Raw genomic sequence first — 6,852 nt, 5'->3', positions numbered from 1 at the left:
GTTGCTTTAATGTTCAAATTTGCTTGTTTTTCTTTTTTCCAGCTTTTATTCAGTTGTCCTAAATATGACTCAGCTTGTTGTATATATACATTTAACACTAACACCAAGACACATTTAGAAATGTATTGGTTGAACAGTAAAGCATTTATAAACTTCTCTACAAAACAAGGTGGTGGGGGGGGCTGTAGGTACTGGTGGTGCTGCTGGTTTTAAACTGCACCTCCCAATAATAATCTCTTGTGAAAGTTCTGAGGACACTAGGCAGATGAAGCAAGCTCCATCATTGGATTGAAATTTTATTTTGTTTTATGCTTCCTTGTGGAAGACAAAACACTGTGTTGTCAACCACCACTAAAGGTATTATATAATATGATCAACAGACATAATTTGTCACCTTTTCTGCAATCGTTGTACAGTATCCACATACTGTCACAGAATATTGGCCCAGAGAAAAGCCAAGTTCAGCATAAGTAGAGGAAAGTTATTCTGTACATAGTTTCATTTTATCAATGTGATTTTCCTCTTCATTTTAAGGCATTCTTTCTTGTAGGTAAGGCTTAAAAAGGGTCATGATTGTGCTTAAACCCTGAAGGGTAAAAGAAAGCTAGCTAATAAAAGACTATTAAACTATACATATATAAAAATAATAAGGAAGAGAATTAACTTAAAAGCAGACCTGAGGGATCTGTACAGTAAGAAAAGCTTCATGGTATTTCACTGCATGTTCGTGCAGAGAACACATGCTGCTTCCTTTTTCTTCTTGGGACTCTACTGGCTTCACAGAGTAGAGATATCTTCAGGGAAGCCAAAGACAAGGCCAAGAGTACCACAGATTTTTGAAGTTCATCCCCTATTCATGGTCACTCTGTGATAGCAATAATTTATTTACATTTTGTTTCTTTTCTTTGTATACATAGCATTTCAATGAAAGCTTTTAAAACAAACAAAAAAAAACTATCACTCTATTCCTTCCTCCTGCCAAGATCCAGTAGTGACATGAGGAGTTAAGTGGTACTGGGAGCCCCCAAGCACTAGGCTGTTGGGAATGATCCAAGATGGGTGCTAGTAACACTGTACATGGCCTGGGGCAGGTGCTAGACCTTCAGCTGATGGCCTCTCACAGAATGGGTTTCAAGGCATATGACAAGAGCCTTAGCTATTCTGAACTCTGGGGGCTGGCACTTAGCATTAGCACAACACAATCTTGTCACACCTTCAATTTGACAAAATTCAATGGAGTAGTGAAGACTAGCTTCTTGAGCTTTAGATGGAATTTTAGAGAAGATATAGGGCCTCTGGCTCAGAAATGCCTTGGTATCTCACACTGTTCACAGGAGATTAAGGTTGGATGTTCAAAAAATCACAGGCAGTACAATTCCACTGAGTTCTATCATTATTTTCTGCCTCTTGATTCTTTGGTGTTTTAAATGGTGGACCTTTGAAATGTGGGTTTTGTTGACAAATGACCTACAAATCCAATATCATCATAAAAGTTATGAAGAGCATTGAAATTAAAATGTGGTCCTCAGTCTTGAAAAAGATAAACTTCTTTGGTTTAAGCAGACAGAGTCAATCTAGGGTTGTCTATTACAACTTTTCATCTGTGGTGTTTCTTCATGGAAGGTATCTGAGATATGGAATTTGATGTTTTCATGTGTCTTTGATAATTAGATTATTTTCTATTTCATTGACCTATGATTTTAGTTTATCCAGCTTTTTGTGTTGAATTCAAAGTTCTCTTTGAAGTTATTTCATTCTGGCCTCTGGTGCACCAACAAAGCTTGTGTGTGGGCAGCATCATCAGATCCCATACTCAGTTTCCCTGGGTCACTTACTCTATCTGCATGTGCTAAAGCAGGGTCCATGATGTTCTGATTGCTTTCTGTTCTATATAATGAACAGGATTTTTTAGAAGATTTGTTAGTTCAAAGGTATGTGAAACCACCCATTTAGAGACTGCTTGGGGGGGGGGGTTGTTGTTGAGAGAAACCATAATCTGGAAAGCATTCTTTGTGCTGTTCTACATAACAGCAATGTAAGCCATGTAAGCAGAAGTTGCAGAGCTGGGACTTTCTGCCCAACTGGGATGGTAAACAAAGGCAGGGCCTATACTCACTTGCCCAGATATGTTCCTAGAAGTGGTGGATGGTCCGCAGTGGGCTGATTCTGCAGGATGTGGTCATCTGTTGTTATGGCATTAGCTGAAATATAGACCTTAGTTTGGTACTCAAATCATTGGTACTTGGTGGTGAAAACTATGTAAACAGTGAGCTAATTTCTATTTAAGTTCTGTCTGTTGACCAAAGAGGAATTGCTGGAGGTTTGTGGTCCAAAGGAATTTAATTCTGAAAAATTGTGTTTTTTTTGTTGGGGGGGGGCATTCAAGTCTAAATACCAATCTTGTATTTCTGAGTTACTGTTGAAATATTCTGACTGTTGTCTACAAAATAAGTTGTTGGTATTTTCACTGGTATTACATTGAGTCTTGGGTAGAATTGACACCTTAACTATATTTAATCTTCCAATCCACAAACATGGTATGTCATTCCATTTATTTAAGACTTCCTTGATTTCTTTTAGCATTGTTTTTTTTATGTGTATAGGTGTTTTTTATCCTTAGTTAAATTTATTCCTAAATATTTTATTCTTTTAGTTGTTATTATAAATGGAATTTTAAAAAATTTCATCCTCAGATTGTTCATCACTGGTATGTAAAAATACCATAGATTTTTACATGTTGATATTCTACCCTGCCACTTCACTGTGCTCATTCATTAGCTCTAATAGCTTTACTGTAGATTTTTCAGGACTTTATACATATAGGAACATGTCCTCTGCAAACAGCGAAGGTTTACTTCTTCCTTTCCAATTTGGATGAATTTTATTTCTTTTCCTTGCCTAATTGCTCTAGCTAGTACTTCCAGCATAATGTTGAATAATAATGGTTACAGTGGGCACTGCACCCTTCCCTTGTTCCTGAAGCTGTGGGATTTTCCCCTGTTCCCTTTATCCTGTGGAAGATGTTTTCGTCTAGTCCTATCTTTTGAAGTGTTTGCATCAAGAATGGATTCTAAATTTCATGAAATGCTTTCTCTGGATTAATTTGGATCATTACACATTTTTTCCACTTTGACTTATTGATGTGATGTATTACATTAATTGATTTTCTTGTATTGAACCAGCTTTGTATAACTGGGATGAAGCCCACTTGGTTATGGTATATATACCATATCTATACATTCTTTTAATGTACTGCTGGATTTGAATTGTGGGTATTTTTATATCTATATTCATTAAAGAGATTAGGCTGTAATTTTCTCACTTTTTTGTAATATCTTTATCTGGCTATAGTATTAGGATAATGCTGGCTTCATAGAATCAGTGAGGTAACATTCCCGCCTCTTTACTTTTTTGGAAGAATTTGAGCGGGATTGGTACGAATTTCTTCTTGAGCACTTGGTAGAATTCACAAGTGAATCTATCTGGTCCTGGATTTTTCTTTTGGGGGAGCTTTTTCATGATTGAGTTAATCTCCTTGGTTGTGATTGATTTGTTGAGGTCATGTCTGTTTTTTCATGCTTTTCTAAGAAGTTAACCATTTCATCAACGTTGTCTAGTTTTTTAGGGTATAGGTATTTATATTATCCTCTCATTATTTCCTTTATTTCTGTGAGGTCATTAATTATTTCCCCTCTCTTATTTCTGGTTTCATTTATTTGTAACCTCTTTTTATTTATTTATTTTTAGCCTAGCTAAGTGTCAATGCTGGTTTGAGAGGATTTATGTACCCTAGAAAAGCCATGTTTCAATCCTAATCAATCTTGTGAGAGCAACGGTTTCTTCTAAGTCTTATTCAGTGTTATAGGTTGGAAGCATGATTAGGTTATCTCCACGGAGGTATGACTCAATCAATTGTGTCCATTAAACTTGATTACATGGAGACATGTCTCCACCCACTCTACATGGGTCTTGATTAGTTTACTGGGATCCTATAAAAGAGGAGACATTTTGCAGAAAGTCCTTTTTTTGAGAATGAGGAGAGAGCTGCAGAACCACCACAAAATGATGAGAGAATCACAAAGTCCACCAGCCAGCGACCTTTGGAGATGAGGAGGAAAACACCTCCTGGGGAGCTTCGCGAAGCAAGAGACCTAGAGAGAAAGCAAGCAGACACTTCCATGTTCACTATGCACCCTTCCAGTGGAGAGAGAAATGCTAAATGTTATCAGCCTTCTTGAACCAGATATCTTTACCTGGATGCCTTAGATTGGGCATTTCTATAGATTTGTTTTAATTTGGACAATTTCACAGCCTTAGACCTGTAAACTAGCAATTTATTAATTTCCCTCTTTTAAAAGACATTTCATTTCTGGTATATTGCAGTCTGGCAGCTAGCAAACTAGAACAAATTTTGGTACCAGGAGTGGGGTGCTGCTGCAGTTTGCAAATACCAAACATGTTCGAATGGCTTTTAAAATGAATAAAGGGAAGATTTTGGAAGAGTTGTGAGGAATTTGATAGAGATGGCCTAGAAGAGACAGTTGGTAGAAATGTGGACACTAAAGATTCCTTTGTTAAGACTGTAAACAGAGATGAGGCATGTGCTATTGTAAACAGAAGGAAGGTTAATCTTGTTTAAAAATGCAGATAACCTGGCAAAATTGACCAGGGGCTTTGGCTGGAAGGCAGATTTTAAAAGGCATGAACTTCATTATTCAGTAGAAGAGATTTCCAACTTAAATGTGGAAAGTGCAGCCTGGTTTCTCTTCAAAATTTATAGTGAAATGCGACAGGAAAGAGGCAAACTGAGAACTGACCTCTTGCATACAAAGAAACCAGAAATTGATGTTCTGAAATATTCTTGGGTTCCAGGAAGGGAGACCCCAGAGAATAGTGCTCCATGTAAGGATTTAGCCAAGCATGGCATCAGCCAGCCTTTTCAGGAAAAGCCAGGATTGGAGATAGAGTTATCCAGGAAGGATTTGTGTGACGTCCTCCTGTCTGATGGGCATGATCCTTCCTTACTACATAGAAAGCCAACAGGAGTGATGTGGGACCTGTATAAATAGGTCATATAAGGGACAATGTGAAGATAAAATAGCTTCAGAGGCAGAATCATGGAGGCTGAGGTCTGAAGTCAAGAAGCCTCGGGTTAGGAGAGCAAACCCACCCTAGCTCATGGAGAGGGTGAGTTTGCCCCAAAGGCAAAGGATAGGTCTTCCACCTCATTGCAGTGGAAGAGTGGTGCTGCCTCAGGCCTTGTAGAGGGTGCAGCACACTCCTTGGGGATTGGGGAGAGCCTCGATGCCACCACATAGAGGGGTTGAGTGTATGTCCTGGAAATGGCAGAGAGCCTGGGTGCAGCCCCAATGCTTGGAGAGGGTGGAGCTGAGAAAAAGGTGGTCTCCCCAGTGTCCCCCAAGGTTGCATTTGGAGTGAGGTAAGCCACTGCATAGCCCCCTCGAAAGGGTGTGACTTCCACTTTCTAAAGCCTCAAAAATAAATGACTCTCAAACTGTGAAATCTAATGGAGTTTGCCCTGCAGGTTTTGTGAAATCTAATGGGGTTTGCCCTGAGGGTCCTTGGGTCTTGCGACCCCTGGGTTCCTTCCTCCCTATGGGAATGTGTGGTAGAGTCAGTTGTCAACTTGGCCAGGTGAAGATGTCTAGTTATATTGCTGTGGACATGAGCCAATGGAATATGAATCTCATCTGTTCCTGATTACACCTACAATCAGATAGGAGGTGTGCCTGCTGCAGTGAATGATGTTTGAGTTAATTAGCTGGTGCTTAAATAAGAGAGCTCAACATAGCACAGCCCAAGCAGCACAGCATACCTCACCTCAGCACTCACAGCTCAGCCAAGGCCTTTGGATATGCAGAAAGAAATCACCCCAGGGAAGGTTGTTGGAACCCAGTGGCCTAGAGAGAAGTCCAGCAGAGATTACCTTGTGCCTTCCCAGATAAGCAAGGACCTCAGTTGAAAAATAGCTGTCTTTCCTCTGAAGAACTAATGAAATAAATCCCTTTTATTAAAAGCCAATCCATCTCTGGAGTGTTGCATTCTGACAGTTAGCAAACTAGAACAAAATGGGTATATGTATCCTATGCCTGTCCCTCCTCTGTACATTGACAGCAAATAACTTGTTCTGAGTTTTATAGGTCCAGAGCCAGTGGAGAAAATTTTGTCTTAGGACTGTAACTGACTTTGATGAGGCTTTGTACTGGTTTTAACCTTCTATTGTATTTGTAATATTACTGAAAAGTTTAATGAACTCTGATATTGCTATGGAATGAATGTATTTTGTATATGGGGAAAACATATCATTTTTAGGGTCCAAAGTGTGCAATGTGCTGGTTTGAAAGGATTTATGTACCCTAGAAAAGCCATATTTTAATCCTAATCGATCTTGTGAGAGCAACAGTTTCTTCTAATCCCTATTCAGTATTATAGATTGGAAACTTAATTATGTCATCTTCATGGAGATGTGACTCAATAAATTATGGGTATTAAACTTGATTAGATGGAGCTGTATATCCACCCATTCTATGTGGAGATTTACTGGAATCCTTTAAAAGAGTAGACATTTTGGAAAGAGTCCCTTTTTGGAGAACGGGAAGCAAGCTGCAGAACCATGACAGAAGGACAAGAGAAGCACAGAGTCCACCAGCCAGTGACCTTTGGAGATGAAGGAAAACACCTCCTAGGGAGTTCGTGAAGCAAGAGGACTTGAGAGAAAGCTCGCAGACACTGCCTTGTTTGCTATCCACCCTTCCAGCTGAGAGAGAAATACTGAATGTCATCGGCCTTCTTGAACCATGATATCTTTCCCTGAATGCCTTAGATTAGGCA

At 39.2% G+C, this 6,852-nt stretch overlaps 1 pseudogene; it reads right to left on the bottom strand.

The window, feature by feature from the left end:
* Positions 1-1,300: 1,300 nt before the first annotated feature.
* LOC143664688 (TGF-beta-activated kinase 1 and MAP3K7-binding protein 2 pseudogene) lies at positions 1,301-2,775 on the bottom strand (annotated as a pseudogene).
* Between the last annotated feature and the right edge of the window lie 4,077 nt (positions 2,776-6,852).

The sequence above is a fragment of the Tamandua tetradactyla genome, chromosome 20 (genome assembly GCF_023851605.1).
Source record: "Tamandua tetradactyla isolate mTamTet1 chromosome 20, mTamTet1.pri, whole genome shotgun sequence".
NCBI classification, from domain to species: Eukaryota; Metazoa; Chordata; class Mammalia; order Pilosa; family Myrmecophagidae; genus Tamandua; species Tamandua tetradactyla.
This window is presented reverse-complemented; position numbering and strand designations above follow the sequence as displayed.